Here is a 12,500-nt window from a genome sequence, read left to right on the forward strand (position 1 = left end):
TAAATCTCCATAATGAAATAGCTTCAGGGTTGTATAATATTGAATATATCTATCTATCTATATATATATATATATATATATATATATATATAATATATAAATATATATATATATATATATGATATATAATATAATATATATAATATATATAATATATGTAATATATATGATATATATAATATATAATATATATATATATATATATATATATATATATATATATATATATATATATATATATATATATATATATATATATATATATAATATATAATATATATATAATATAATATATATAATATGTAATATATATATAATATATATATAATATATATATGATATGTATATACATACATACATATACCAAGGAACTTCCCCCAATTTTGGGGGGTAGCCGACATCAACAAATGAAACAAAACAAAAAGGGGACCTCTACTCTCTACGTTCCTCCCAGCCTGACAAGGGACTCAACCGAGTTCAGCTGGTGCTGCTAGGGTGCCACAGCCCACCCTCCCCGTTATCCACCACAGATGAAGCTTCATAATGCTGAATCCCCTACTGCTGCTACCTCCGCGGTCATCTAAGGCACCGGAGGAAGCAGCAGGGCCTACTGGAACTGCGTCACAATCGCTTGCCATTCATTCCTATTTCTAGCACGCTCTCTTGCCTCTCTCACATCTATCCTCCTATCACCCAGAGCTTTCTTCACTCCATCCATCCACCCAAACCTTGGCCTTCCTCTTGTACTTTTCCCATCAACTCTTGCATTCATCACCTTCTTTAGCAGACAGCCATTTTCCATTCTCACAATATGGACAAACCACCTCGACACATTCATATCCACTCTAGCTGCTAGCTCATTTCTTACACCCGTTCTCACCCTCACCACTTCGTTCCTAACCCTATCTACTCGAGATACACCAGCCATACTCCTTAGACACTTCATCTCAAACACATTCAATTTCTGTCTCTCCGTCACTTTCATTCCCCACAACTCCGATCCATACATCACAGTTGGTACAATCACTTTCTCATATAGAACTCTCTTTACATTCATGCCCAACCCTCTATTTTTTACTACTCCCTTAACTGCCCCCAACACTTTGCAAGCTTCATTCACTCTCTGACGTACATCAGCTTCCACTCCACCATTTGCTGCAATAACAGACCCCAAGTATTTAAACTGATCCACCTCCTCAAGTAACTCTCCATTCAACATGACATTCAACCTTGCACCACCTTCCCTTCTCGTACATCTCATAACCTTGCTCTTACCCACATTAACTCTCAACTTCCTTTTCTCACACACCCTCCCAAATTCTGTCACTAGTCGGTCAAGCTTCTCTTCTGTGTCTGCAACCAGTACAGTATCATCCGCAAACAACAACTGATTTACCTCCCATTCATGGCCATTCTCGTCTACCAGTTTTAATCCTCGTCCAAGCACTCGAGTATTCACCTCTCTCACCACTCCATCAACATACAAGTTAAACAACCACGGCGACATCACACATCCCCGTCTCAGCCCCACTCTCACCAGAAACCAATCACTCACTTCATTTCCTATTCTAACACATGCTTTACTACCTTTGTAGAAACTTTTCACTGCTTGCAACAACCTTCCACCAACTCCATATAACCTCATCACATTCCACATTACTTCCCTATAAACTCTATCATGCGCTTTCTCCAGATCCATAAACGCAACATACACCTCCTTACCTTTTGCTAAATATTTCTCGCATATCTGCCTAACTGTAAAAATCTGATTCATACAACCCCTACCTCTTCTAAAACCACCCTGTACTTCTAAGATTACATTCTCTGTTTTATCCTTAATCCTATTAATCATTACTCTACTATACACTTTTCCAACTACACTCAACAAACTAATACCTCTTGAATTACAACACTCATGCACATCTCCCTTACCCTTATATAGTGGTACAATACATGTACAAACCCAATCCACTGGTACCATTCACAACACAAAACACATATTAAACAATCTCACCAACCATTCAAGTACAGTCACACCCCCTTCCTTCAACATCTCAGCTCTCACACCATCCATACCAGATGCTTTTCCTACTCTCATTTCATCTAGTGCTCTCTTCACTTCCTCTATTGTAATCTCTCTCTCATTCTCATCTCCCATCACTGGCACCTCAACACCTGCAACAGCAATTATATCTGCCTCCCTATTATCCTCAACATTCAGTAAACTTTCAAAATATTCTGCCCACCTTTTCCTTGCCTCCTCTCCTTTTAATAACCTTCCATTTCCATCTTTCACAGTCTCTTCAATTTTTGAGCCAGCCTTCCATACTCTCTTCACTTCTTTCCAAAACTTCTTCTTATTCTCTTCATATGACTGACCCAATCCCTGACCCCACCTCAGGTCAGCTGCCCTCTTTGCCTCACGTACCTTGCGCTTTACTTCCACATTTTTCTCCCTATATTTTTCATACTTCTCTATACTATTACTTAGCAGCCATTCTTCAAAAGCCCTCTTTTTCTCTTCCACTTTTACCTTCACTCCTTCATTCCACCATTCACTGCCCTTCCTCATGCTGCCTCCAACAACCTTCTTGCCACACACATCACTTGCAATCCCAACAAAATTTTCTTTTACTGACTTCCACTCCTCCTCTAAATTACCAGTTTCTCTTACTTTCACTTCATCATATGCCATTTTCAACCTTTCCTGATATTTACTTTTTACCCCCGGTTTTATTAGCTCTTCAACCCTCACTAGCTCCCTTTTACATCCACCTACTCTATTCCCCCACTCTTTTGCTACAACTAATTTTCCTTCCACCAAAAAATTATCAGACATACCGTTAGCCATACCCCTAAACACGTGCACGTCTTTCAATCTTCCAAACATTCTTTTAGTTATCAACACATAATCCATTAATGCCCTTTCTACTACTCTTCCATTTACCACTCTTACCCGTGTATACTTGTTTTTATCTTTCTTTTCGAAAAAGCTAGCACTTATTACCATCTCTTGTTCAACACACATATCTACCAGTCTCTCACCACTCTCATTTTCACCTGGTACGCCATACTTCCCAATGACACCTTCTACCTCTCCAGTGCCCACTCTAGCATTTAAGTCACCCATGACAACTACATAATTCCTTCTACCCAGTCCTTCTACACACCTAGTTAATTCATTCCAGAACTCATTCCGCTCTTCTTCACTTTTCTCACTACCTGGCCCATACGCACTGACAAACGCCCAACATTCCCTACCCAACCTAACCCTTACCCACATTAACCTAGATGATATCTCCTTCCATTCCACTACTTTACCTGTCATCCATTCACTCAGCAATAAAGCCACACCTTCTCTCGCTCTTCCCCTTTCAATCCCAGACACTCTACCAGACATTTCACCAAACATCACTTCACCCTTTCCTTTCATCTTTGTCTCACACAAGGCCAATACATCCATCCTTCTCTTCCTAAACATACTTCTAATGTCACATCTTTTACTTTCTATCATACTACATCCACGCACATTCAAACACCCCAAAACTAGAGTGCAGGGAGCAGTCACTCTCCCCCCAGCTCCATCTCTTTGTTGACGTCTCGCAGGATTATATACACGAGAGGGGGTTCCCAGCCTCCTCGTCCCGTCCCTTTTAGTCGCCTCTTACGACACGCAGGGATAACGTTGGCGCTATTCTAATTGTTTTTATGCCCCGCGGCCACAGGGGGCATAATATGTATATAATATATATGTAATATATATAATACATATACATTATATATATATATATATATATATATACGTATATATATATATATATATATATATATATATATATATATATATATATATATATATGTATATATATATATATATATATATATATACTGTATATATATGCCTTGCAGGTTTCGTTAAACGAAAGATGACTGCTTACTTTTACTATATTAACTTTGGTCCTTTCCAGTTTACTGTAATCACTCTCAACTTCTGGGCTCGAAGTTCCCAAGATGATAAAAGATAACCATATTAAAATTACTTCTTTTATTCTTCTATGCATCACAGCGAGCTTTCAGAAAATATCCCGTCCATAATGCTCCTTCACTAAGACCTTAAACCATAATTTCGTCAAAATGTTATTCTCATATAAATAATATTAGGACTATTCGTATATATGTTACAATTGTCAGGTAAAACACCATATATAGTATTATATATATATATATATATATATATATATATATATACTGTATATATATATATATATATACAGTATATATATATATATATATATATATATATATACAGTATACATATATATATATATATATATATATATATATATATATGTATATATATATACAGTATATATATATATATATACAGTATACATATATATATATATATATATATATATATATATATATACAGTATATATATATATATATATATATATATATATATATATATATATATATACAGTATATATATATATATATATATATATATACACAGTATATATACAGATATATATATAGATATATATATATATATATATATATATATATATATATATATATATATATATGTATATACAGTATATATATATATATATATATATATATATATATATATATATATATATATACAGTATATATATATATATATATATATATATATATATATATATATATATATATATATATATATACTGTATATATATATGTATATATACATAGTAGAAAGGCGAAGGAACGTAGATACTTCAGCATTTGGACAATTTATTTGCTAACCTTTCGGTAACATTTCCCATCTTCGGAGCTAAAAAAGTGAACTTAAAACACTAATTAATAGACATAATTACGTTAAATCAATGAAATTCAGTTTAAAAGGCAAGAATTATAACAAATACACCGAAATACAAAAATAAAGAAGTGAATGAAATATACTAAAATATAAGAAATTAAACAAAATACATCAAAAGCAAAAGTTTAGATAAATGAGAGGAAAAGAACAATATCAAAATCAGAACAAATACACAGAAAAAAAATTAAAAAACAATAACAGAATTCACAAAACATAAAAGATATGGAAATCATAAGAACAATACATAGAAATAACCTGGAATACGAGAAAAAAAGACAAAAAAAAAAATCACTGGATAAGCAATTAACTCACCTAGTAAAGAAAAATCCAAGACTAAAACATGAAATGACAGGGAGGTTTAGACGTTAGACTGGTTAAAGTGTATATGTGATGAATAAAAGATCAAGTGGGGAAAGTCGATAGGCAATATGTAAAGGACAGGTAATTGGGTGATTGAGAGTAGGGGATTGCTGTTTAATGAAAAGTGATCTTAGGATAGGTAGAGAATAGCTATGGGGTGATTGGGCTAGTATTGAGTAGTCAATTGGTTGCTTGCATGCCTGAGCGTGACTACGTATGGAGGAAAATTCCTTTTTATTTATTGTACAACCTGTACGGTGACTGACAACTCTATGGAAGTTAATGCGGATCCTCAAGAGACGGTTGGAACAACCAACATAAGTTCCTAAATTACATGTTGGACAATAATATAAATAAACAGTTGAGGACCTTATCAAATCTGGTTGAGTGTCTTTGAATCTGAACCTGCTACCTATATATATATATATATATATATATATATATATATATATATATATATATATATATATATATATATATATGAATTAAATATCTTTTTCATTAATATTTTTATTCATTCAGGGGATCTTAATGGACTATTAATTCCATGAATAACAATTATAAAGTGGTTTTCATGTATGTATAAGAGTTTTTCCGCGAGTGTAGGGGAGAGAGAGAGAGAGAGAGAGAGAGAGAGAGAGAGAGAGAGAGAGAGAGAGAGAGGGGGGGGGGGAATTTCACTAAATTGTATTTACTTTGCAAACAACTACTGACAAAACCATTTACGATTGTATTTATCCCGTAAATGTTTTAAACTTTTCGTACCCAGATGTTCAGAAATGCATACTATCTAGTTAACTATTTTGCAGTTTTTCTACTTTTAACTGGCCGTTAAATATTATGCAATTTCTTATAGAAAGAAACTTGGGGTTCTCTTGCGTGGTGAGGGAGATTCCTAGTGACTTATGATATAGGAAAATTATAGGAAGATTTAAAAGATTTGGATAATTGCAGTAGGTGTTATTTTGATTATGACTCTAATACACAATATTTGAATAATGATGACAATACCCTGCAGAGTTGTGTGTGTGTGTGTGTGTGAAAATATGTATCTGGTGCGATGATGATGGTGATAATTAAAAAGGAAATAACAAGAAGTTATTAGGCTTTAACGTGGATGCCTATGATAATTTTCCGTCAATTGTGGATGGTGAAAATTCTTTTCTCTTGGGCGAGGATGAGGGTGTATCGGTGCCATCCCTATTACCTCATTGTGATTCACAAGATTATCAAATATGATTAAGATTTTGTGGGGACAGTCGACAGATAAAAGAATAAACTGCCTTGAGGGCCTGCAATACTATTAAGTTCCGTGATTTCTCTTCGGATAATTAAATGCGATCAACTGAAGAGGTCTGGCAGGGGAACGAAGTGTAGAATTGAGTAACATTCTAATTATAATAGCGATAATGTCAGAAACTTCAGTGTCATTCAGGAAGGTTTAGAAAAAATAGTCCTGTCATTGAGTTAAATATTTTCATATACATTAACGAGATGACTTTTGAAAAATTGGTCCCATGTCGTTCCAAATGAAGTATCATAGTCAATAACACTTGCTAGATATTTCAGTAGAGCCATTGATGCCCTAGAATTTCCAAGGTGGCATCGAAAATATATTATGAGAAAATGAAGTGAAACCACGGGATAGGAGTAATTCCAGTAAACAGCATAAATTACAGTGATCATTATTATTATTATTATTATTATTATTATTATTATTATTATTATTATTACTTGCTAAGCTTGAACCCTAGTTGGAAAAGCAGAATGCTATGAGCCCAGGGCCCCAACAAGGACAATAGCCCAGTGAGGAAAGGAAACAAATAAAAATTAAATACTTTAAGAACAGCAACAACACCCAAACAAATATTTCCTATACAAACTATAATAACTTTAACAAAACAGGAGGAAGAAAAATTAGATAGAATAGTGTGCCCGAGTATACCCTCAAGCGAGAGAACTCTAACCCAAGACAGTGAACGACCATGGTACAGAGACTATGGCGATACCCAAGACTAGAGAACAATGGTTTGAATTTGGAGTGTCATTCTCCTAGATGAGCTACTTACCATAGCTTAAATATGAGGTTTTTTAGGCAATATATACCTTGTGTGAAACTGGAAACATTCTCCGTTGAATTGAGTAAATTACTCTAAAAGGTTCTGCTATTACAGAAGCGAAGAAATCATATTTCGACATAGGATAAACATTCTATATGCGATAAATTTCACCAGAAGTTACTCGCTTATATAAGAGAAAATCTTAAAATATATTGATGTATTAATAGTAATAATAGCGTTGTTTTGTATTATTGCTAAGTATTAGTACTTTTAATTCTTTACAAAATAAAAAACTATCACCAAAGAGATGGCTCTTAAGAAATGGAAGTGTTTCTTAAGGGGAAACGAAATTCTTAAATTTTTTCTTCATACCCTGAGGGAGTGTTTGCCGAGCTCAGAAAAAGGTAATTTACGAAACTTAATGAGAATTCTAGTCAATTAATCTCGATTTTCAAAAGAAAAATATTCAGAAGTTCATTAAACGATGTCCTAAAACTCATCAAGAATCTTTCTTCTTGAAATATTTGAAAAAAAAATATTAAAACATAAAAAGCAACGAAACCTATTAACTCTCAGTCGACGAACTAAAATATGTAATGAGTCGATCTTTGGCGTCAGATTGTTTCCACCCTCTCTCTCTCTCTCTCTCTCTCTCTCTCTCTCTCTCTCTCTCTCTCTCTCTCTCTCTCTCTCTCTCTCTCTCTCTCTCTCATCTTCATTATTATAAAATCTCATTTGTGTTTTATTTATAAAACGTAAGTGAAGAAAAAGGTTAGATAGTCATTTTAATATCTTGATGTACAGTATATATTCCTTTTCGTTGAAATAATTGTCTGCTTCAAAGCTTTTTGCTGTAACAAAAGTGTTTAAAATTGCGAAGCAATTAAAGTGCCTGTATGAAGTTTGACTTGCAGTTTGCATGCTATATTATTTATTATTGACTTGAAAATCAGTGACCAAATAAATGAAGGAGACTACACACACATACGAACACCCACACATATGTACACACACACACACACACACACACACACACACATATATATATATATATATATATATATATATATATATACAGTATATATATATATATATATATATATATATATATATATATATATATATACTGTATATATATATATATATATATATATATATATATATATATATATATATATATATATATATGTATTTGTGTGTGTGTGTGTATGTGTGTGTGCGTGTGCATATATACTCCTCAATTCATCATTACTTTTTAGAGGATGGCTCCATAAAATATTAGCGTTTGAGTTCTCAGAGCAAAGTAATTACCATCTATATAATTATCAGCTTTCACAAACAGAACCTTAATGTGATCTAACCAACCGTACCTTAAACGTTATGGTTCCTTCGAGAATAGAGCCCCTGGGAGGCCTAGCCTTTGCCCGATGAAGTGAGAATTCTAATCCCTGAAATTTTAGGGGAAAACCTCCTCTCTCTCTCTCTCTCTCTCTCTCTCTCTCTCTCTCTCTCTCTCTCTCTCTCTCTCTCTCTCTCTCATATATATATATATATATATATATATATATATATATATATATATATATATATATATATATATATATATATGTATATATACCTTTTTTCGTATATAGGTGTAAACCCAGTGGTATTTTCCCTTTATCTTTTACAATGACTGCTGATTTCTTAGCTCCTAAGTTGTCTTATTTTCCGCAAGTTAGTAAGAAGAGGCTCTTTAAACATTTGTTGGGGAATTGGTTATGTCACGTTATTAAATAAATGTGTATATGGTAGCTGATTACCGCTCAATTTCCATAACTTCCATATTATTTCAAATTTTTGAACGTCTTGAAGCAAAACATCTGAATGGGTATCCTAAAGGTAATCATCTGTTCCCTAGGTTGCAATTTGGTTTTCTTAAAGGTCTGGGGGCATGTGATACCATTCTTACAATCTCCAGTGCGTATAGAAATCCCTTGATTGTGGTCAGGAAGCTTGTATGATTGGCCTTGTTTTTAGTGCAGCCTTTGACCATGTTAACCATGAAGCCCTTTTTTTTTTAACTCAAGCCTTTGGGAGTTGGTGGTCCTTTCTTAACATCATCTTTGAATTTTTTAGCAATAGATTGCAAACAGTTGTTGCTGTTGGCAGCAGGGTTGTATGCCGATGTCAGATGAAGGATGATGCCCAGGAAATTCGATAATGATGTCCACAATTGAGAGAACAAAGTGGTACCTCCGCTGGAAGTAATATGCTTAGGGATACCAAATCTTGCTATCCATCCTGAGAGTAAGGCAGATTTACATGAGGCAGACATTGCAGTTTCCATGGGAATGGCTTCAGGCCAACAAATGGAGCGGTCGATGACAGTAAACAGGTAACGATGTTCTTGTGATGTGGGTAGTGGACCTGCTGCATCAACGTGAATGTGGGCAAAACGCTGCAGAGTTTGAGGAAAGGTACCCATTTCTGAAGTTGTGTGTAGATGTACTTTTGAGGAATGGCATGAAGTACAGACGTGAACCCAATCCTTAGCATCCTTAGTATTGCCATGCCATATAAACTTTATCTTCAGTAGCTGTGCAGTAGAACGGCGCAAGAGATGTGAAAGGCCATGAATGGTATCAAACAACTATCAGTGCATGGGAGAAGGTATACACAGCCTAGTTCTACCAGTATCGACGTCACAGAGGAAGGACGCATTGGAGTCGTCGAGAGGGATGTTCTCCCAACGGAAGGATGTGCGGTATGTCCTGCATGCTTGGTACTCTGGATCTTTTTGTTGGGCTTCTGCCAAGGCATTGTACTCAAATCCCAGGTGAATGGCGGCGAATGTGTTTCTTAACAGGACATCGGCAACATGATTCCTTTTCTCAGGTACATGCTGAAGGGTACAATTGTATTCGGCCCTGGCAGAGAGATGTCGGCTTTGACGGGTAGACTAGGCATGGTCCATGCGAATGACGAAGGGCATACCTTCCAAGAAGTGACAAAAGTGATGGATAACCAAGTGCACCGCCAGCAATTCATGGTCGAAGGGCAGTTTTCTACTGAAGAAGGCCAATGGGTGGGGTGAGCCATTGACCACCTGCTTGAGGACTGGCACAAAAGTGGAGAGAAGGAGAGGTGCATGTGGCACGGGAAAAGTGAGAGCAGCAGCGGTTGATAAGGCATTCTTTGCATTGCTTCTTCATGAAGGAGTCCCCACTTCAGGTCTTTTGGCTTGCTCTTGATGGAGTCCCAGAGGTGGGCAGGAGTGGTGGCAATGGCTGGCAAGAAACAGTGATAATATAGATGATCATGCCCAAGAATTTTTGCCTTGCTTTGATGGTTGAGGGCATGGGGAAGTTCTGAACGGCTGCTACCTTCTCAGGGAAGGGGTGGACTCTTTCAGGAATGATGCGGTGCCCTAAGAACGATACTTCTTTTGGTGCCAAAGGTACACTTGTTGTACTGGACTACACTGCCGTTCTGTTGTGGGCGGTTGAGTATCATGCATAGGTAACGGAAGTATTCCTCTTTGGAGGGAGAAAGCACAAGTAAGGGAGTTCCCATAAGATTCCGTCCATGAAACGTTGAAAAGTGGCCCCAACATTACAAAGGCCAAAGCAGGGGTAATAGAAGGTGTATATACCAAAGTGTGGGGGTGATGGCAGTCTTGGGGGTGTCTTCCGGGTTCATGGGTACCAGATAATCCCCCTTCAGGAGGTCGAGCGGGGAGACAACCCTTGCTTTGTTTTCTACTGAAGGAAGCCAATGGGTGGGGCGAACTATTGACCACCTGCTTAAAGACTGCCCCAACAGTGGAGAGAAGGAGAGGTGCATGTGGCATGGGAAAAGTGTGAGCAGCAGTGGCTGATAGGGCATTCTTTGTATTGCAGAAAGCTGCTTCATGAAGGGGACCCCACTTCAGGTCTTTTGGCTTGCCCTTGATGGAGGTGTAGAGGTGGGCAGGAGTGGTGGCAATGGCTGGCAGGCAACGATGATAATAGTTGATCATGCCCAATAATTTTTGCAGTGCTTTGACGGTTGAGGGCGTGGGGAAATTCTGAACAGCTGCTACCTTCTCAGGGAGGTGGTGGACTCTTTCAGAAATGATGCGGTGCCCTAGGAACGATACTTCTTTGGCGCCAGAGGTGCACTTGCCATATTGGACTACAATGTCATTCTGTTGTAGGTGGTCGAGCAGGATGCGTAAATGACGGAGGTGTTCCTTTATGGAGGGAGAGAGCACAAGTAAGGGAGGTCCCATAAGATGCCGTCCATGAGACGTTGAAAAGTGGCCCCAACATTACAAAGGCCAAAGCAGGGGTAATTGAAGGTGTATGTACCAAAGTGTGGGGGGGATGGCGGTCTTGGGGATATCTTCTGGGTTCATGGGTACCTGATAATCCTCCTTCAGGAGGTCGAGCGGGGAGAAAACCTTTGCTTTGTGCAAGTAGGATCCAATTCTGTCTACATGTTCAGGTGTCTGTAATCCCCATACAGATGCAGAGAGCCATCTTGTCAATAAATTTGAGGGAAACTTTTTTTTTTACCTAAACTGGTTATAAAAAGAAAAATTTTGCTTGCATTAGGAAGGAGAAATAAATGAATAAGATTGTAAAATATGTTCTTGAGTAGCAGTTCCTTGGAACATCACTATTATTGGAAGCACTGATCTAGAGGATGATTTTACCTTTCTAAATTTATATTTTACTAAACCTTTATTGACTCAAACAAGATTTAGATCTAAAAGAGCCCCTCAAGGAATCTGTCAAATGATTTTCCCAAAATAAAAAGAGGGATTGTGTCAAACAGATAGTAGAGCAAAGGATACTAGAGGGATGGCATTTGTCCGTGTTGATATGATTCTAAAGGAACACATGATCAAAGTACCTTATATCTTAATCCTTATGGTACGAGGAAATATCAGATGGTTTCTTTAAAGCGAAGGAGTAATTTTTGTCATCTCTTCACTCATCATGGTTCCTTCTTTGGCATAATTCATCTATTACTTTGTTTACATCAAATAGTTTAGAACTTTTAATATGGTAGTTCATGGAAAGAAACCATGCTTTTTGTACTCTGGTCTGCCTATATTTTATTATCAAGTAGAATTCATTGATAGAAATACCGTTGCATAAAACCTTCATATGAAAAATATAAAGTTAAACTGAGACGTATTGGTATATGAGCATGGAAATCCTAATAATTTAAGTAATGGATTTTAA

General features: G+C 36.3%; 1 protein-coding gene across 2 annotated transcripts in view; it reads left to right on the forward strand.

The window, feature by feature from the left end:
• LOC137625985 (cell adhesion molecule Dscam2-like) overlaps positions 1–12,500 on the forward strand; it is a 2,034,023-nt gene that overhangs the window by 1,853,502 nt on the left and 168,021 nt on the right. The gene's annotated exons all lie outside the window — the stretch shown is intronic.

The sequence above is a fragment of the Palaemon carinicauda genome, chromosome 2 (genome assembly GCF_036898095.1).
Source record: "Palaemon carinicauda isolate YSFRI2023 chromosome 2, ASM3689809v2, whole genome shotgun sequence".
Classification (NCBI taxonomy): domain Eukaryota; kingdom Metazoa; phylum Arthropoda; class Malacostraca; order Decapoda; family Palaemonidae; genus Palaemon; species Palaemon carinicauda.